Genomic DNA, 22,502 nt, shown 5'->3' with positions numbered 1-22,502 from the left:
TTGTAGCGCAGAGTACGGGATATCTCGTGATCGGCCGTCTTGGTACATGCGCTTACTACGAGATATCTCGTAGTTGACTGTGAATCAGTTAATTGTATGGCTAGGGGTTTTCTGATGAATGAAAATCTTTTCTTTCAGCTAAATACTGATTCTACTAAAATGATTATTGGAAGGGGTTGTCGGTACACAAAGTCGAAAGAAGACAAAATACAAAGTAGTTATTTAATTGTTGATTGAATCAAAGATTGAACTACAACTTCTCGTCAGTTATAAAATGAGAAATAGGTCTATAACTACATCCAACTATTACATCTTTGATATCTACTATATTTATCAGAACATAACGTAACAATTCTATTTTTAAAAAAATACAATGAAAGATGATAAAACAGAGTTAGAATTTTCCCCGTACATGAATACAAGTATAATCAATAGGATCGAAACGTCGATTCTTCCTATTCCAGAAGGAAAGAATCACGCTGTTCCCTCTAATCCGCGTTTTTATCGAATGGACGTAGCGCGTAGCGTGCGTGTACAGACCCGCGGCAAGCACAATGTGTTCTTTAATTCTACACTTTCGTGGTCGACGCTGGAATCCCATAAATCGGCCGAAAATTCCCACCGGGGGCATCCGTGGCCGCCTCGTGGACGTAAATTACCGGCTTATTTCCGCGGACGCACCACCACCAACTCCGCCATCACACCACCATATACCACCATGCACCGCTAGACATCGTACAGTCTGGCCCACGGATAAATAAAAATATTTATACCGAGGCCGCATGCACTCGGACACTAAATTAAACCTCCTTCGTTCTCCCTTATTTTTCCATGGCTCTCCGCTTCCCCCTTTCGATCCTCCTTCCCCTCGTTTTACCCCTTCTCTTGTTGCTCGATCTTTAATTTTGTCCTCTCACCTTTCCCACCGACCTTTAATTTTCTCTTTTCTAATTCGACTTTGTCATACAGCGTGCATTGCGAGTTTCCAAACGTTGCATCTATTCCTCTTTTTTCTCTTTCTCTTTCTAAAGCACCATGGTTGGGTTGATTTTTAATTTTCAGCCAGCTACGTTATGTTCCTTTTTCTTTCCTCACCTCAACGTGGCTCGACTTTTTGCGTTTCAACAGTGTTACGTTGTTTCCGGTATTAACGCCTGTCGGATGTTGTTTGACGTTGCGGTCGTTTCCTTTTTACCAGCTTGATTTTTCGTTTCCCCTTGAACCGTGTGGATCACGTTTTCTATTATTCCATTGTTCCTTTCGAAAACACGGATTTGAGCTGGCCGCACGTATTCGAGTTTGTTTTTCGAGAATATGGTACATTGTTTCTTCTTACGAAGTTTTTAATTTCTTTATGAAATCTTGATTACTTTCTACGAGCTTCTTCGATTCTTTTTTATAGTTTTCATATTAATTCGGTGCGCGTAAATTAAACTTCAACTTCAAGTAGTTTCTTCGGAACATCATGTACATTTTTCAACGCGTTTCTTTATGTAGTTTCCTTCAATTTGTTATTTTCTTTGTCTTTGCGAGCTTGGTCTTTAATTGACTTCGTATGTCTTCTTTCTCTGAAATCATAAACGACACTAGTATTGTAATTTTCTTCGCTGTTTCTCTGGCGCGCATCCCATTTCCTTTTCCTTCTCGCTATTTTCCGTACTCCGCTTCGCGTGGAACGAAGAGCGCGTACAGTCGCTTTGTTAGCTTGCACCTGTGTCCAGCGACGCGAAGTTTATACTGCTGACTGATTATAAATCTTTCGCGCGTTGATGAAAGTTACGAACGGTGAGCACGACAAGGTGCAACCAGCTTTTTGCAATATAAATCGAGAAAATGAAATACTAAGTAACATTTGCGTATAATATTTCCAGCTATATACTAAGTAGATATAGCAAGTAATAAAAAATGTATACCATCACACTGCCTATACCTTCGACTCAAAACAAATTTCGTAATTCGATTCAGCTATGAAGAAGTTCATAAATAACATCTATTAAAGTGGCTATTCATTTGTGTGTCCTTTTCTGTTGTATGTACAATAATTACATAATAGCTACGTAACATTTAAAGTAGTAACGAAACAGTCTTTGATTACTTTCACATAAGAAGACTTTATCTGTACAATGAAATTTTCTATCATTTTATTTTCATCGATTTATTTTGAATTGCCTTCTTATATGGTGTACGAAAATTTTTGTGGATGATTGTGTAAATATAATTGAAAAAGTGATTCCAATTTTTTCGAAACTAATAATGTATAATATACTGTAGTATTAGGTTGTCCGGAAAGTTTCTTTCATTTTATAAGGAAATAATAGACGCACAATGTTTTTTGTTTGATATTAGTTTATTGAATTATGCACGAACATAATAATAGAAATAGAACGAAATGGATCACACCTAATTTAATAAAATAATATAAAACAAAAATTATTGTTCATTTATTATCACCTTACGAAACGAAAGAAACTTTTCGGACAACCTAATATAATTCCAAATTTCAAACAGTAGTAACAAAGAATATTAGCTATCGTTAAAGGATTAACAAATCCCTTCCCCAATTTCAAGCTAATATTTCCCAAATTCCTGCTCCCAATGATCATACGTCCGTAACACACAGATGATCGCGATTCAACACGCAAAAACGCAGTCAACCGCTCAGTATATCGTGCAAAGAAGGTGGAGACGGGACAGTGGGAAGCACCTGTAGCCTGTAATGGTCACTCCGGAAGAATTATATAGAGACGGTGATAAGGGTGACCGCGTCACGCCGAGTTAATTCTCGACGAGCGCGCGAGCAGCATGTATATTACTCGTGCCCAGGGACCGTTCGATAGATTTCGTGGATTCCTGGAAGCCCGGAGTACCGGGCCGGCCGCGGGATACGCGATAAATTAGCGTTATTTCAATAAATTAGGTGCGCGGTCGCCTGGTGCAGCCACGCAGCCTGTTGAACCCTTTTTGGGACCCGTGGCTCGTTCGACGACTTTGCCTACGCTTTCTGTTCTGCATATTGGACATTTCAGAGTATAGTATGATCAAGCAACAGTGGAATTTCTGTTAGGATTAAGGTGAGGAATAAAGGAATTTACAAGATATTTTTAATTAATGTCGATCGGTTGATTGCTTCTGAAGCATATCACTGGAAAAAATAGGGAATGCCGAGATTTAGCGTTTCTCAAAAGACGAAAATTTATTTTCCAATATATAATGTCGTAACTTCCTTATTTTCTCCTATATCGAAATGAAGCATCATTTTATTCTTCGTTTTATTCCGCATGATTCTCAACTTTTATTTCTGATTTCGAGTAACACAGTGAACTCTAAAAGACGAAAACCTCGTTGTACAGCACAATTTTTTATAACTATGTTTTCCCGTGCACCTTTCACCTACGATCGCGATTCTGTACGTTCACGAAGTCATTCAAACGAGACAGTAGTTCTTTATAGTTTCAATAATTTCCCCTCGATATTTGAGGCTTAATTATCTGCAAATATCCTATTATTATAAACAGGGCTGTATGTAGGTATATTTCTTCTTCATGTGAGAATAATTTTATATTTATCATAGGACTTTGCATATTTTACACCGCCTGTTAAACGTGTAACAGGACAGCTTATACTTATCGCATAGCACGAGCATGTCTATCCTATCCACTTTGAAGTACCTTAAAAAAAGTTCGATCTATTCCACCAAAAGTACAACTTGCGTTTTCTCGCGTAACGCGGTTTACAGCGGAGGAACGCGAAAACAGAATCGTGCAACAAGAAAGGGAAAAGCGAGAAGAAGGCAGGATGGAAGGAAGAAGGGAAACAACAGGCTGGAAAACGGGGAGAACAGAGAATTCTGCACGGCTTAGAGAAAAAGGGGAGGAAGAAAGGGAGAATCGGCGAGAAGGGCGACAGGAATTCTCGTCGTCTCGGAAAAACGCGCATTATGTACACGCACCACTGCAACTTCATCTCCCTCTCCCCGTTCCTCGTGTTCCACGGGGCTCTGCGCCTCGAGACGACTTGGAGTGGGCGAAAATTCCGAATTTTCGCTGGCGCTTTTTTCACCGTGCGCCTGTCGTATACTCGACGACTGTCGACGAACGAAAAACTTACATACATACATGCCGCGCGGCAAACAATGGAGCTGCACTCTTCACGGAGAATCGTGGAACGTTTCGAGGCGAATTAAAAGAACGTTTGGGAGGAGAAGGTTGTTGGAATTAACAGAGAGTGTTTGCAATAATAGTTTCTAGGGTGATCTTTTTGGCGCTTTTTTAGGCGCTCGTTTAACGAGAATTTTAATCAGAGTGGAAATTCGTTCCTTGCTTATTTGGAGCTGAGTTATTATTAATAAGTGTGATTATTCGGTACAGAGGATCAAATAACATTGACTTGACGTACGCAGTAAACACTTTTCCTAAATATAGTCTGAGTCACGAAAGTATTTGTACACTTATCAGAGTGACGGAGTTTATGCTGTACCTATATTTCTTACTAAATATATATTTGCAGTATATACATTCCCAGATTGGTTTCTGACTGTACTAATGTAATTATAACAGTCTTGTCTCATTACAGTACTAATGAAATTTCAGAAAGTTTTGTACAATATACACAATACGTTCATACAAATTTTCTGTAGTAGATATTCAAATACTTTCGCGAATCACTATTGGCAATATAATAAATTAGAAAAGTTAACGAATTAATTAATGGTAAATTTAAAAACATTGCGAATCGAATCTCGCCGTAAAACGCATATCAGATGATCAATGCGACTATTTTCTTGTCGCATTCGCCAATCCGTTTCAACAAGCGTTTCGTTGTTAATCGTAAACTACACCGTTAACAATCCCGCAGCGAACGTATTTCCATAATAAATCATGAATTCTAGAACCACAATGCCAGCCGATACAATATGCGTCGAAGGGCGGCAACATTCGTGCGACCTGAACGCGGCCCATTGTTCGCACTCGTTTTAATTATTATATTCCAACGAAAATACTTTCTGCCCTGCCCCCCTCCCACGCCACCCCGTCATATCCATCTCATCCTCCTTCCACGGATATTTCAAACGGGAACTGCACACCGTAACGTCTGTTTCCTTCCGAATGGTGAAACCTTCCTTAAATAATATCATAATACACCGCCGGTAGAAAATAAACGGAATTGTTTCCCTAATTGCATTCTATACTCGCGTTTTCTTTTACCCCTCTACAATACCTCATTATTACACATTGAATATTATACGCTTATTCAAGCCGTTTCGCCATTGGGATTTCGCCATTGTCCACGTCCTACTCCTACACTCTCGCCGTCGATATAACCGCGATAACAACCGAACCAACAAAACCTACCAACGAATGGATAAAAAGAAATAAAGGACAAAAAGATCAAGCAACCAAAGGAAAGCAGAAAATAAATATATAAATAATTCGAACGGTGTTCGCGACATTGCTATTTGACTCGTGTCGGCCAGAAGTATCGTGGTTTCTAATAACGCGAACCATTGCGGTGGTTCAGCGCGAAGGTTATCAGCCATACTCTTACTAATAATTGATATCCCTAATACTCCGTCTTTGTAATTACTTTGTCTATCAAACAATACAAAATCCGCACACTCGTAAGGAGGTTGTGGATGTTTATGGAAATTTATATTTTTATTAACAAACAAAGTTTATTAACAATAAAGTACAGAAATCGAACCTAAGTAAAGATCTATTTCCTTCGCGAAATTTTATGACGAACGGGTATACCCTAAACATTTGATATATTGTACACATTGTGTGTATTCTTTACACATTTCAATTTCTCATAAAATGCATAAAAATCCGCAGTCTACTTATAACGAACAATGCCATCGTTTCCCATCGCTCATCTAGCCCGCTTCCCAAGTCACCCGCTTCGTAATCTCCCATCAAACCTCAGTACTCCCTAATTTTTCTATCATACAACCATCCCCTCATCGTCCCCTTAATACATAGCAAGAAGTACATAAACTACGTTTCCCTCGAAAAAAGCAGGCAGCAAAGGAATCCTCGTCGTTGTCTGACTGTCCTTTTCGTCCGCGAGACGATTCACGTTCCAGCTGGAAGCGTTGCGCAAGGGGAGGAAAAATATCGGTCGTGGCCACATCGGTGAGCAACGAAGGAACGTCTCTATATAAAGGTGAACGTCGCCACGGTAGTCAGCCACTTGGCATCCGCTCGCGTACCACGAAATGCTTTTTTATTAACTCGCACCTGAATGACTTTCGTTCTCTCTTCCGTTCTCCTTGTCCCTTTCTCTAACGACGATTCACCCGCCAGCTGAATACATTCTTCGGCTCAATAAGACGAGCTGCCGCGTTCGCCGTTATTCGAAGAACGAACGACGAGAGAGGAGACGTCGTCGTCGCCGTCGCTCTCTTGTCGGTAATTATTTGCCGAGTGGTAATAAATTGAAAGCGAAGCAGCGATAAGACGACGAAACCGAGGAGGAGAGAAGAGAGGGTTCACCAGCCCCCGTTAACTCGGAGAAGGGGGAAGAGGGTGTGACGCGCAACTTTTCGACTTAATAAGTCAGCCCGCGGTGTCCTTTTTGCTTGTGGCAAGGTGTCGAGCCTTGCCGCTATCCTGGATGCTCCTCTTGTTCCCTCGTTTTCCATCCACTCTTCGGGAAAATCCGGCGTGTAAGCTGAAAGAAGATATTTCGAATCGTCTTTAAGTGTCTCGTTGAATAAACGATGAAGATAATGGCCAGTGAAATATTAGTTTTGTGGGTTAATTAGTTGGAGTACAGGATGGATAGATGGAATGAATATTTTTTATCACAAAGTGAGCATAGAAAACATTACTAAACGAACTAATCTATCATTCATATATTTTAAATGCTTTCGAAGTTTGACTCGACCATAATACATCGGAAATATTTCATTTTCTATATCGTTTTATCATAAATATATAATCCTCAACTTAATTAACATGAATCAAACAAACAATACTATATTTAAGTATGACCACTAAAATTACTATTTCATTTTAAGTTACATTAATAGAACGAGATAATATGACAAAAACAAGGGTAGTCGTATTTAAGATACAGCAGACACGGTAACCATTCGGAAGCCACGGGAATCACACGAATTTTCCATACTTTCCACTGCCTTAAAACGGATCTGGCATCCCTTTGGCTTGTGGTCGGTCAGTCGGAAAATTCGCTGAATGGAATTATTCTCTATCGAGCACGCGACAAACTTCATCCCTTGCACACGATGCTCGGCTGAGTGCGTCAACGAAAAGGAGAGAAGCCCACCACCGCGTTATGCGAATCGTACTCGGCATCGTAGGCATCCAAGGGAGACGTGGTTTTGGCATGCAGATTCGATCCAGACCTGTCTATCGTCCACCACCCCTTGCATTCTCCTCGTAACCCTCTACGGACCTTATTCTTCTCGCGACCACCCCTTGTACGCAAGGTGTCTTGCTTTTCGATAAAGGAAAAAAATATACTTATTTCTTTCATACGTATAATCTCGTTTATAAGTATTAGGACATATCCTGATTTTATACAAGGCGATAATTAGAAATTATTCAATTAAAAGTTATCCTATTTTTGATTCTCCATTATTAGACATTTCCCATAATTGGACATTTAGTTTTTATTTTCGATGAAAATTTAAATCGATTAACAAGAGAACGATTGATCGATCAAAATTTAATTTAATCTTAAGGGAACGATTAATCAAGCAAAATCTGTTATTCATACAAGATAACGACTATAAAACTTATTTACAAAAAGGTAAGGGAGGAACATAATGATTTAATAGTTACACGTTCCTTTCCATAATCTTATAATCTGGACTGAAACAATTTTAAATGAATTACAAATCGCAAACCGCCACAAACATCCTTCACGCTAAGCCCACAGAAAGCATTGAAAAAATAAATGAATCAAAACCGTCAACAATTAATCCCCACCTTCCATCCGCGTTCCCTAAACCATCGTGTCGAATGCGGCGAAGACAGAGAGCGAGCGAAAGAACAACGCGGGAAAAATGCTTGAATCCGGTTGGCGAATCCGAGCGATGTAATTTTTCAATGTAACACAAGCCGGCCCTGTTCCGGGGACATTGCGTTCTTATTTCAATAGCTTTGTTCGTGGCGCCCGTTTTTTCCGCATTGTTCCCACCTCCTCCCCCTTGTATATTTCGCGCGCGTGGTGTACATGCATACGCGAAACCCGAAGCCGATTGTATAAAATAACATAAAATGTATGTCGTGCATCGAACGAACAATTCGTCGGCGACAAAACCGGGCATTGTCTCGGCGAGCATTATGTCGCGTTTGTCGTACGGTATTCACCGCGTCGACGTTGGCGGCGCGTCGACGAAACGCACCCTTCCATCTTACACGTTGCTCTTACCCTCGCACCCCCCTCCGTCCAAGATTCATTTACCGCAAAACAGAATCACAGGGAACAATGCGTCGTCGCGTTATCACGGGGCCCCGGTGTTAACGCAAACGAACCCATTTTCGTCGAACAAAATGTTCCAAGGAGAATGGGCGCACACATTCGGTAGCGAAGAATCGTCGGACAATCGCGATGGAGGAAAAGAAACCCCGAGACTGAACTGCCTTTCCTCTTGGCCCTTTTCCTTTCCTTATTTTCATACACATCGCGTTGGTACGATGTGCCAAAGGCTTGTCTTCGTTCCGTCGCTTTCATCCCTTTAGCGGCTAAAGTTCAGCCTTCATTCCCATTACGTTGCTTCCGTGCGGTGGAATGCTGAGCTTGATGTATGGCTGTATAAACGCCTGATTTACATATTTTCCGGATTTAAATGGCACCATCGTAGCTGACGATGAAAACTGGCACGTGCATAGCGTTTCGCTTTAGCTAGGTAGATCCCAGGAGCGTCAGGCAGACGTGTAATTATCATTATCCCTGACTGCGACTATCGTCTCTGTCATTTATCCTGGAAAGGGAAACTTTCTTCCGTCTCTGGTACTTCTGAGTTCGCCTTCTCCACGTTTTCCATGCTCGTGCTTTGTAGCGATGTATTTAAGACGCAAGATTGGCAAGAGAATTTTCAGAGAATTTCTCCAATTATCCTGTAATTATCCTTTGCCGCCTTGTTCACCATTGTTCGGTCATTTTCGCGGCGCATTCGAAGAACTGAGGGAAGAATATTGTTCTTGAGATGCTTATTTTCAGTGTTTGATCTCTGGATTCGGTGTAGTCTCGTATAATTGTTCGGCCTGCGTAATCAATATATTATTCTTTAGAACAGAGATTATGAAAACACGTAAAATCTCATAGTTTATATTATCTTTACTTATGATTATGTTACGTTATAATTATAAATTATGCTTTTATGAATCTTTCAACCTTTTATGAATTTTCTATTAGGATCCCAAGACATCCCTCAGATTTCTAATCCAATCTAACATAATCTCATCCCAATCATTGCTTGCTTCTTTCACGAAACAAACTCTTCCTTTTATAATGCCATGAATAGATCATTTAAACTTTTAAATCAGAAATACTAACACAGTATAGGAATTGTAATTTTCGAAAAATAATATTTCGACTTCTCTTACTCATTATTTTACCAAAAACCATCACTAAAATCCTCTCTATCTCGTAAACAAGGAAAAGAAAAGAAATTCATAAAACTTCTAACAACAAGCAACTCAATATCCAAGAACTTCTATCTTACCGTACTTTTCCAGCGTCCTTTCTATTCCCGAAATTACGGTTAAAGTCACTCGATTAAGCTATTTACGAGGCATTGCGGACTAGAGTGCGATTTTTCTCGAAGAGAACGCTCAATTCGCGTCGTACTATCCCCGCCAGCGAGTCGACGAGCGGAAAGTTGTAGCGGCTCGTTCGCATAACGACCGACAGAAGCTCTTCGAGATTCGAGGATCCCAGCTTCCGGATCATTTCCGTGAGTTAACAGCGAACGAGTGGTTCGGCTTGCGAGAGGTCCAAGTTGGCTTTCAGCCCTGCATACCTTTCAGCCGGACAAACGGGCTGAAACTGTTTCCACGACTTACGCGTATCCTCCACGGGAAGTTTGTTGAAAATTGCACCCATTGTAGCGACAAGTTTCTCGGTACCTTTTTTTACAGACTCGATGCGAGGGACTCGACTGTTTGATGATTCCGTGTATATTGGCGGCTTCTCGAAATAAAATAGGGCAGAATTTTGTTAGCGGAAATTTGTTAGTTGAATTATTCGAAGCTTCTCGGCTGCGCAGCGAAACGTGTTTTCCGTTTTCTTAATGCTGCCAAAAGGCTTTAGTTGCGAAGATAAGCTCTATTGACGATTGAAGTGTAAAAGTTGTATCTGAGAGATAAAGATGAAAGTTATACAAAAAAATGTAATAATACTTGGGAAAAAGCACACGTTAATACATGCAGCAGAAATCATTCAAATCTATAAAAATATATAAATAGAATTTTATGAGAAATTATGATACGTTTTACATAGGTATACACTTTTTATGAAAAGTTATGAATTGGTCGTTCTCTCGTATTAAAAAGTTAATCGAAATTACCATATTTTATAGAGAAGCAAATTTTTGTAATTATTTAATTAGGTGACGGAATTGAAACATTATTGTAAATATTGTTATTTATTGTGTAATAATTATAAGCATGTAATTATGTTATTACTAATGTTGCATCATTGTTGGAAATATAATTAAAGTTGTTGTGTCATAAATTGAAATGCAATTGTAAACTCGATAATGAGTAGTAGGACAAAGTGTTCACCAAAGATAATTACATGTTAATTTTCGACGCATTCAATGGATCGACTCTATCAGTGAACATGCATGGAAACTAAAAACTCGCCTCTTTTTATTCGATTCTAATTAAAATTCTCCAAAGCAACGAGCCAACAATAAACATATTGCTACTTCTCTCTCATTCATGTGTCCAAGTTATTTCCAATTAATTCTCTTAAAATCGAAAATAGATTTCTTATTGCAACTACACTGAAATGGATTCAAAATTAACTTCACGTCCCAGCTTTCTTAAACTTCACTGCAATTTATTCGTTTGTTTATAGCTAAATTAATTTGTTTGAAGTTTATTAAAAATATTTTAAACGAAATAATATTGTTAATTATAATAATTTTCCAATAACAGCGTTGCAAATTGCCTCACTATTACGATTGACTTTTCCTTTTGTTTCACATTTTGCAATTAGTTTACTATAATATTAAAAATCCTCCTCTTCTGGTCGAACCACCTATTGTATTTTTCTGACAGTCTCATATATTTGTTCATTATTATTAATTATTTTTCATTGTGTTTATTAAACGCTTTATTATATATAGAACCATCCATCTTCGGTGAATTCTCTGACAGGCTTGTATACTGTATACTAACTCGATACGAACGTATCTTACATGATTATTACAATACTAATTACAAGAATTCAATAGACATATTCACTGTCCAATTAAGAGTGTTCCCTGATATATTTCCTTAATTATCACAGTTCTCTTAAGCATTTTTTATTATAAAGATATTGAAAAATGATCTCACATAAAGGATATATAGCAAATTCAAAAACAGAACTACACCAAACAAAAACACTTCATAATTCATTAAATTAGTCTTTCACATACAATTACAATATTCAAATTTCCACTTCTCTCTCCATTAATTTTTATTTTTACAAATTTCTACAAATCGAGTGAACTTCCCGCTACTTATTTTAACTACGCCATCAAAACTATTTTCTCTATTTGATGTCATTCCTAAAAAGAACGCGACACATTTCGCCAGTGATTCCAGAGCCGCAAGGGTCGTTTGGAAGTAAGTCGACGCGCGCGACGATTTATGTCGGTCGTCGTAGATATAGCTCGCGATGGGGCTAGGCATAAAAGTCCTGGAACAGGACCCGGGACGCTGTGCACGGGGCTGTGCCGAGGATTAGGAGCTGCGTGAATGGGAGAAAATGCGAATTGATACGGTCGTTAAGAAGAATCTTCTTTGAACCGTAGATCCGTATGAAAGCACGCGTGCTAAGCAACAGAATGTTCAGAGTGGGACCACTTCGATCCTTTATTTATTTCCTTTATATTCTTTCTAGCGCATTTTCGTCTTTAACCGTTGTACAATTTATCCGTCGATGTCCTGATGTGCATCTATTTTACGAATATTCGGCACAGGTGAATCTACCGATAAGGAATTTCGTTACTTTCTCTTGTTAGTAGTTCTACCTTATATCTTTTCCATGGGTACAAAGACCAAGAAACTTATTAAGAAACTACTGACTCAAAGAATACTTTTTTAAAACATTCATATATCTAATACCTATATTAATGATACAAGTATTTATCATACAATTACGAAATAAAAATGGTACGAAAATTCCACCAGTGTATCCAAAAGACTCACTGATTCGGATCGTGTTTGGAACCTATCTGCAAGTTTTCTACCTATTGCATGACAGATATAGGCAGATTAAATATGCCAAATCAAGCCAATAGCATCGAATATCTTCGCAATTACCCACCAGGCGCAACATCAGACAAACGAAAGATCAGTCTACGCCAATTTCAGAAACTTATCGGTCAGACCAAACAAAGATCGCAAATACGAAATCAAGCTGCTGTGCATCTTCCATAAAATGGGGGATAGTGAAAGGGGTGGGTGGAAGAAGAAAGGTGGAGTGCGGAACAGAGGAGAAAAGAAAAGAAAGAACGCGGAGAAAGGAGAGAAAAGAAAGAAAGGAACGGTGGGGGAATAGGAAAGGAAACAAACTCAGAAAGCTATTCAGACTCGGTTTATTCTCGTTCGTCTCGGCGGAGTGCATAATGCTCCGTGTTCCGCGTTTTCTTGCGAGGCGCGGCCATTATGAGCGGACGAAACAAAGAAAGAGCATATCTATTATGCTGGCCGAGTTGCCGCCGCGACGCCGCCGCTAGGATTAATCCGTTCTGTGTCATTATATAATGTAACGCTGACGACACCGCCGTTACGCGTCTTTCTCCCTTTCTTCTCTCTTTCTCGCTATTCGCCGTTTATCTTCGACTCTGTCTTCGTTTCCGCTTATGTACCTGATACACCGTGTACGCTAACTGCGCTCATTGTCGACTTATACTGGCGCGATTACATTCATCCGGATCGGACTCGATGTATGACCGCGTTCCCTGGAACCGAAGAAAGCCAGAAATGGGAGACGGTATCGACGTTTGACGTCGCGACGCCGACGAACGATTAGTCGCTGAACTGGCATTGGTTTTGTATGTAGCGTATGTTCGCTGATGTAATTGGTTTGGGATTGTTGGATTGACGGAGGTATACTTTATGTTAGATATTTTATTGTCTATCTATTAATTATATAGTATGACGACAGTAGAAATGTTCTTAATAAAATAAAATACAGAGTGGGAATGATAAAACAAAAAGGAATGTGGTATATAATAAATGATTATACCATGAGCCACTTAAAATATCAAAGTGATCAATTCTATTGATACCAATTGTCTGATCCCTAAAAGATGAAATACTAGTCATATATTCTACTAACTTCTACTTCTCAGTAAGCGTAGATAGGAACGTATTAAAAAATTGATACCATTTTTTATTCTCCTAGCTGCAAATAGTCGAAGCGCACGTGCGTAATTGGTAATCGAAGTCTCTTCGGCGACGTCATGCCGGTAAACGATGTTTTTCCGGAAGACCGGTTGCAGGAACCAGCGAGTCTGTCTTCCTTTTGTCATGGCTGAAACAACCAGATAGATCATTAATTATATTGACGTGCCGTGACCTTTTTTTTTCGTGGCCGATTTTCTAGAAAGGATGCCGCGTACCGCAGAATCATGCGGAATCGACGTTTCCTATCCTCCCGACCCCTTGACAAATTATTCTGCATGAAATGACGTAATCTACGATAACTATAATTTAAAACAATATAATACTAGCCTCGTTCATGAAATTTTAATACAAATTCCAGATTTTAAATGATTATTAAATACAATTTCAACTGAAAAGGAATTACATACATATCTGCGATGGACATTTATTTCCGCTTACAAAAACATGAATTTACATGAACAGTCTATATATTAGTAAGCAGTATAAGAATCAGAAATAGAAGGCGCCAAATTGAGCATCTTTCGGATATCCAGAGCACCTTAAATACCTCCACCGATAGAGCACTTTAGTTACGCTTCCAAATAGTCCTACGTCTACCCTCCGTTTCCGGAAACAGAGAGCAGCACAGTGTACCAAAAGGAAGAGAAGCTTGCTTCGTAACGAAATAATGAAACTACAAAAACACCCGAAAACTTCTGAGGAGGCAGAAGAACCTGACGCCTGAAAAATTCGAACACCAGTTACGCCTTCTAAAAAGTCCACCCCCGCGGCACCTTTGCCCGTGCACACGCTCAACTTGCTGGTGAGCGAGCGCGCACAACCGGCTGGTTGGTTTACAGACAGCGGGACGAGAGAGTGGAATAGGAAGGGCAGGGTTGAAGGAGAGCAAGACGTAGAGAAACGGGGGAAGACACAACGGAAAGGGTAAGAGATACTCTAAAAGCAAGACAGAGAGAGAAATAGAAGAAACTGGAGGGAGAGAGAAAGAGGCTGTTTACAGGGTGAGTTGATACAACATTAACAACAAGTCGTTAGAGAGATGAGGTACACACGGTGGGGTTGCTGGATCGGTTGTTGGGTGGCTAAGAGGGGGGCGGGGACGGTGGCGCTGTAGTCGCTGGCAGGAGAGGGGGAAAGGTTCGTTGGTGGAGGCGCTGTGTTGGAGCTTGACGAGTGAGTAGGTGGAGGAAGTAGAGGGGGGCCCGAGAAGGTGGAGTGAAGGTGGAGGTGGAAGAGAGTGTGGCACAATGGTCGTCATGGCAACACCGTACGGCTTCCAACACGAGCAACGCGAGCAAAAGAGAGAGACGGAGATTCGTAGGTGGAGGAGAAGAAGTTGGATAGACAGAGAGGGCTCGATCTAAAGAGAGAGAACTCTGTCTCCGACTCAGGGACTCTATTTCCATAATCTGCCGCTTTGTCGATTCTGAATTATGCGACTACGCTCCTCCTCCTCCTCCTACTTCTTCTTCTTCCTCCACCGTTTTCTCCCCGTACCGAACTCAGAGACTTCTCTTCTTCCTCCAACCTTCTCCGCTGCCACCCACTCACCCACCACTCCACCTTCTTTCACGTATATGTGTATATATGTATGTATAGGTATGTATATACACGTGTACATGTACATAGAGAGGTACAAGCAAGCGCATACATAGATGCAAAGCGTACTCTCGTAGCCGCCCCTGAACCGAGTATCCGATTATTTGCTTGAAATCGATTTCACGTGTTCGCCTGCCTGCCTTTGCATTTGTACAAACGCGCCCGTACAACGAACACACATCGTGCGTCGCTTTGTGCGATGTCACGGGGTGGCCCGGGTCCTCTCTCATCGTCTTCCTGTCGGCATTGTCGCGGCTTTGTCGTTCACGACATCGCGTTGTCGTTGTCGTTGTCGTCGTCGCCGTAACGCAGTAGCTTCGTCGTTGCGGTGGACTGATCTCTGATTAGGAACCACGAGGGGTAGTGCTCCCTTTTGCCTGAGACCTTCGATTTTTGTGTTTGAAGTAACGAGACCGCGGTTGATTTCGGAACACGCTTTCTTCAATTCGATTCCCTGGGGATGCTCGTCGTTATTCTCGTCAGCTTCCAACAGAATTCTACCAGGAGAAGGGGTTGACGGTCTCGTGTTCGCTTGGCAGACTGAGGCTGATCATTTCGACGCCCTCTTGCGATAAAGAAGCTATTGAAAAAGATTTGGGGGAATTATTAACCCTAATGTATAAATCTTTCCTTGTTTTACGGAAGATATCTAAATATTATTTTTAGCGCAAGATATTGTATACTAACTTTGAACAATAATAGCTGTGTTTAAACTACTATTAATATAAATGGCGTTTTCACAAGCCAAAATATGACGAAAATAAAGAATATAAAGATTGACGCTTTGTTTAACAATGATTAACATTTAGAAATTAACCAAAATATAATCTTCACAGCCAAACTGTGACATAACGTAAATCGAGACATGAGGTTAAGGCAAGAACTACTTACGAGTAAGCTATAAGACTTGTATAAAATAAAACAAAAGAAATAAAATTGGAAAGTTAACATACTAAGAACAAAAAAAGCAATACAAAAGGAAATAAACTTTTGCTTGCATATTTCACCAAAAATCATCCAAATCCTCCAAAATTCAATATATATATAAAATGCTATCGCAAAAGAAAACTACAAATTACTCTAGTAGTGCAAAATTTTCAAACTCGAATACCAACACATGGTCGAATACCAAAACTGAACCTCCTTGACTTTCGGGGTTGATTTATCCCGAACGTTTACTAAAAAAAGAGTAGATGAACAAAGGTAGCCAGCACCTAACGCTTCTGAGCTCGTACATTCACACGGCTATGTATGTTTTTTTCAGGTGGAAGTTGGTGGAGGTTTGACAGTTTTTATCGGACTGACTCGGACCAGCCGGTACAGGAGCAACGCGGGGGTATGCTCTCGAGTTCCGGTTCGGCGGGCAACTTTGCCACGCGTATCCTCCTTCCTTCATCCGCGCTCTCCCTCTGTCTCTGCGGACCCTCTCGCCCGAGCCCTCTCATAAACACTCGATCTCCATTAAACTGACTCTTTTCAAGGGACTGACCGGCTACCGATACTCGACTATCGTAACATCCGGCTTGACTGTCTGTTTATTTTTTTCTTTCCCTTTCTCTCCCTCTCTCTCTGTCCCTCCCTCTCCTCCACCTTTTCTCGTTCCCCGTTCGAATCCGGGAATAAATTCACCTTTTCAAGGAAAAAGTTCTGCGATCGTATGACGAGAGTAGAGAATTCACGCCTTGTTTGCGTTTAACGATGATTTTTCTACAGTATAGGACCAGGTGTTAGTTTTTGTTAATTTCAACCACGTGTTTTAAGGGTACGTTTCGTCAGATCCAAATAATTATTGTTTGGTATGAGACGATTGGTTTGTAGATCTGACTGACAGCATGATAATGTAGATAATGGTCAGAAATAGTATCTGTATATTATATGGACTTTACTTATTTTCCAGTAAAGCGTTTCTTAATATACATTTAGATACATTTCATTTTCCTAACATTAAATATTTATAATCGTGAAAGTGCATACTATTAAATGATGTGAAATTTAATATATCTCGTATTAACCAAACATATCAGATAATTTAATCGACGCAACATGTGCGTCTGTATCAAAATCATTATAGAATTCTTTCATAGAAAATACTCAAATATTGCCATCGATACGAATAGAATCCTATTCGAACTCTAAAATTGAATTACTTTCAACTCTCCGTTATAACCCACAAATCCCATCTCAAGAAAAAAGGAGAGTAGAAAAGAATTCGTTATAAAAATCCACGGCAGAAAACAATCGTGTGTTTGGTTTGAAAATAATGGCCAAGGGCTGCGCGATAAATTCGCCCTTTAACGATCGGCACGCGCGAACCGCGTTCATCCGGCGGAGACCTATTAGTTCCTCGGACTAATTAATTCGGGTTGGAAGAGGAAAAAAAGCGCGCGACGAGACAGGCGAAAGAGGGGTTCGCGACGAAAAGAAAGCGAGCATTATCGAGCGGGGACAGGGCTCGATGGAAAATAGTTGGCTGAACGACGAAGGGGGGACACTTTCGATCATCGGTTAAATTTCCAGCATCGGCCCATTGTTCGGCCACCATTGTTCTAGTATCTCGAGGGCGGCGCTTCCCTTTGTCTCCACCCTTTGTACGTTTCCGTGGCCGGATCTCTCGCCTCTTCGCGCGGGCGCGAGACGGCATCTGCCGAAGAGGGAAAGAAGAGGAAAAACCGGAGAAGATAAAGGGATAAACGGGACAGCCGGTGCACACGCTCCCGGATCGAATGAAAAGTTATGCCCACCACCCTCTAATTCTTTCGCGCTCTTTGTCCCTGAGTAATGCGTCGCGCTAATGTGCGGGAGAAACTGTTAATTAAATCGATGAAATTTTTTGGAATGATTTTGATTAGGTGTCCTGCGTGGAATGGTAACAGGTAATTTGATGACAATGGTAACTTTCATGATAAATCAATTTTAGAATATCATTTTTACAATTTTTCAATCTTATTATTACAATTTTATAGTTGCGATTTTCCAATCTTACGTACTATTTTTTTATGCAAACGTGCCTGAAATGTCTACATAATAATGTTTTAATATCAATGTTCTTCATAATATAATATGAACATTATTGCTCACTACTTTATTCGGTACCTAAGCCATTTTACGAAAACGTATAAAAATAAAGACGCAATGTTACTTATTAGACGCAACACTCATTGGTGTCTAATAATTAATGTATTTATAATACGTTATATATACGTTATATATTACATAAATCGACGTAACATGTACGTCAGTAGCATCGAGTACATAAAAACTTCGAAAAGAAATTAAAATTTCTATTCCATAAGTGGTGTGGTAGTTCTATCCCAAACAAATCCGAGGCATCAATTTCCTTTGGTTGAGCGTTTATTCGCGGCAGGACGCGGTCGAATGCATCGACGATCTTCATCGTGCGTATCTGCTCACCGGTACAATGTTACATTATCAATGCAACGCAATATTCACATATACAGCCGGTATCGAGTTCGCAATCTCTTCCAACAAACCCTTCTCACGGGCAGCTGTGTAACAGAGAGAAAATGTTCGTGCACGCATACAGTCACGATTCACACACACAGAGTCGATTAAGTCGGGGAATCGACGTGGGAGGACATTACCATATTGCTAGGACGTCTATTGTCGTGATCCACCGTAGAATTTGCATCGGATTCACATTCGGCCAGGAAAGTAGATCGCCGCACTTTGTTCTACGAAGACGAATGGCTAGCTCCTCCTGTTCCTTTCTCGGTTCAGGGCGGAACCAGGGGTTAGTCGAAGCTGGCCCAAGATTCCTCCAGTCCCGTCAGCTAGATCGAAGAAGAATCGCAGGATGTAGTGGCAGTATTTATTCGAATCCTTGAATCGTGAGGAGGAATGAATTTTAATAGCGCAATATGTAGATGTTTATCCTGGATCTGCTTAAAGCGGATGGATGGCTTTCATTTTCTTGGTAGAGGGGCAGGATTTTTTTGCAGAAAGATATTTTTTAGATAGTTTACTTGTTAGCTGTGTTCTTCTATCATTACAAAGTTTTTCAAGTTCGAAAAAGATATGAAAGGATGGTTTTTTAATATGCCTTATTTCCTGTTTCAATTTTACATTAATATCTTTACTGAAATATTAAATCATGTTTCCCTTGTTTGATTACTTGTAAACTAACTTGTTCAAACCATTTTGATTAGCTCCATAGCTGATCAGTTAAATTTCAAAGGAGCTCGTCTAAAAATCATCAATGGACATGAAAATACAATTTTCCATTAGAAATTTGTAATCTATCATAGACTAAAATACATTGCTCCGATAATTCTATTTACCTATGAACCATCAACAGGCGTACCTCCGAAACCACCTCTAATATCTTATGAAAATACCAAGTGTCTTAAATACCCCACTCATCCCACTATTCACTTCAACCTTACAAAAGCTGCACATTAACCCACCTCCCTAACAACTCGCAATTCCTCCAACCCACAACGACATTCTCCTATCCATGGATCTTAGTAGAATCAAAGCAATGTCCTGTGACGTTATACGGTTATCAGAATATTATGCAGCAAACGGACCAGTTATACCACCTACAAACATAAACGTGCACCCTCGCTGCCACTCCCTTTACATACGTATTCGAATATCACGAACGGATATATCTGAATGTAGCACGGCCACAGGATCAGGGGTTGCCTGGTCGAAGGGAAGGAGGCGACGTGCAGTGGCGGACCTGCATCGAGGAGTCGGGAAGCAAGAAGCCAGCGACGCGAGTGAAAGCGTCGATGTTTGGGTGAATGTGTGCCGGGTGGATAGAGGCAGGGAGGCACGAGGAAAGGCCGATACAATGCTGGCCTCTCCCGCGAGTCGACTTTCCTTGATACATCGCCATTGAGCCATTGTCCGCCTCCCAATGCCCGAACGAAAGACTCCGAGGACGAAAAATTCAATTCAGCTTTTAAATTATTTCTCCCCTCCCCGATCCTCGTCTCGCCATGCCCTGTGTCGCGCCACCCCTACGCGACCGATCTCTTCTTGTCCCTGCCGCCTCTGTCAGTACTAACAGGAGGAGGGGGGGAAAAAAAGGAAGAAGAAAAAATAACGTTGGTTACGTCGCTCGTCGTCCATTCTGTTGACGGGCAACCGACGACGATTTCGCTCTCGCCCCCTGCCTCCGTAATCGTAACGAGATCCATTCGTCTCGCCGCGCGTAATGAGACGTTCCTCGGAGAGAAATGCCACCCCCGGATGCTTGACGCGAGATCCGCCAGCCACGGAGTGGTTTTCAAGATTTTCTGGACACTCGAAGCTCTGTCTGATGATCCGCGTCGAATGCACTACGTGGATCGCTTTGGTGAATGGGGGTGCGTGCTGGTTTGTCTTTGGGCTATTGATTCAGGTGACGAAAAGGTGGAGGGATTGGGAGTGTTTTAATGGCTCGCATTATGAAAAATATTTTCTGTAATAGGAGTTGGATAGAATTTGGGCAGAATTTGAGATGTTGGACGTTTTATTCGTTTGAATAATGAAAAATATGTTCTACGATAGCTGGAAGAATTACATAAATAGAGTTTCACGCGAAACGATGAAATATTGTACAAGATATGATAATTGCAGACATCAGTTTTATTACCGCATATTGGCTTTTGAAAATAAATTTCCAGATATATTTATCTGTAATTTTGCAATTACGAGAAATTATATCTTCTTAGAACTGAACAAGCTTGAAAGGTTCAATTAAAATTTTTAGTAATGAATGGAAATTAAAAAATGATAAATTCGGAGATTCCTTAAGAGAGAACTTGTGAGAGTTATTTATTCAAAAAATTAGTCAATATGTTATAATTTTATTACATAACTTTTATTACATAATTAATTCTGTATGTTTTATTTGCATTACATTCGATGCTCAGTAGAATCTGTAGGTCGATTAAGAAAAGAAGAAGGTTTTTGTTCGTTATAAATAATTAATATAATCCTCTTAAGCCAACGCGCATTCACAGATTATATCAGTGAATTTCAGGGTGTCGAATTTAATCTATTTACGACCTTCGCACTAGTTGGTTTTCGCAGTCATATTACGAGATTCATCCATCGCACCGAACGTAATGAGACTTTCCACGAGAGAAATGGCTCGGGAATACCTACTCGTCGCGTGTACTCGAGGGGACGACGAAAAAACCCACGATCGCATCTACAGACTCGCTGGCGAAAGTTTGTTGAGATCTTTAATTACGCGGTTATTGCGGAAAGCTTCGAAATTATTCAGAAAAATCTCAACTATGCTTTCATTCGACAATCAAACGTACCTTACATCGCACAAAACATTTCCAAGAATTTAAAATTTAAATTTAAGAGTACCATATCGCGGAAAATTGTACAGTATCGCGGATAATATTACAGTATAAAGATGTACAAATCATATTGCATATAATATTTCACTTATTGAAAATGTCAAGAAGCGTCTCCATATTTTCCAACCAACTATGTCCTCTACATCATCTACTTCTTTGAAGAACTCCTCCCTTCTCAAAATTATTCTTACATAAAAAATCTACGCTCACGCTACTACCTTGAACAACAATTCAAAAAACATCCTTATATCCTTCAGCTAACTATATCTTCTACGTAATCTATCTCTTACGAAACAATCCCTCCTCGAACCTATACTTACACAAAATAAGTCCAAGTATACACTGGTATCTCAAGCTAACCATTCCAAATATTAAGAAACATCCCCATATTCTTCTTAAGAAAAATTCTTCTTCAGAACTACTCTTACACAAAAAATCCAAGCATAGCATATTCTATCTCAAGCCATTCCAAAAATCACTCCCAGTGTTACACCGTCGAATAAAAAAAACGTATTCCACCAGATGGTGGAAACCATCCCCTACACCTCTAAGACTTTCCAACGGCAGTTTCAGGCCCACAGCAAGATGACCATTGATGCCGCCGGTATCATCCTCCTTATCCATCCTCTCCAGCCGTGAGTCTAGCCAAGGGGATTGAGGAGAGGGGTGATGGAGGTTTAGAGTCGGTGCAAGGGCGTCAATTGATGTTGTGCTCGCCAGTACGAGGTACCACCGACAGGGGCGTCGGGCGCCACATTGTTTCAGCACAATATCACCACCGCCCCCTCCGCCCGTTTCCATCACCACCTCGATTCGCAACGCGACTCACCCCCGTCACCCCCTCAGCCACCCGCCAGTCAGTGACTAGCAGGGGATCTCTAGAGGACACCCTCCTCGCAGCCTCGTTATTTTAATCATCCCCCATTTTATACCCGTAACACGCGGACTATATAGCAACCCCCTGAACGCGGGGGTTAGCTATACA

General features: G+C 40.6%; 1 long non-coding RNA gene across 1 annotated transcript; it reads right to left on the bottom strand.

Moving 5' to 3' along the window:
- Positions 1–10,660: 10,660 nt before the first annotated feature.
- LOC125386047 lies at positions 10,661–14,432 on the bottom strand. The gene is made up of 3 exons (XR_007225873.1): positions 13,811–14,432; positions 13,576–13,722; positions 10,661–13,147 (listed from the first exon to the last, which is right to left on the bottom strand). It is a non-coding gene; the product is annotated as an uncharacterized LOC125386047 (long non-coding RNA).
- Positions 14,433–22,502: the final 8,070 nt, after the last annotated feature.

The sequence above is a fragment of the Bombus terrestris genome, chromosome 11, assembly GCF_910591885.1.
Source record: "Bombus terrestris chromosome 11, iyBomTerr1.2, whole genome shotgun sequence".
Taxonomy (NCBI): Eukaryota; Metazoa; Arthropoda; class Insecta; order Hymenoptera; family Apidae; genus Bombus; species Bombus terrestris.
The sequence above is the reverse complement of the archived record's forward strand: the minus strand, read 5'-3'. Positions and strand labels throughout refer to the sequence as shown.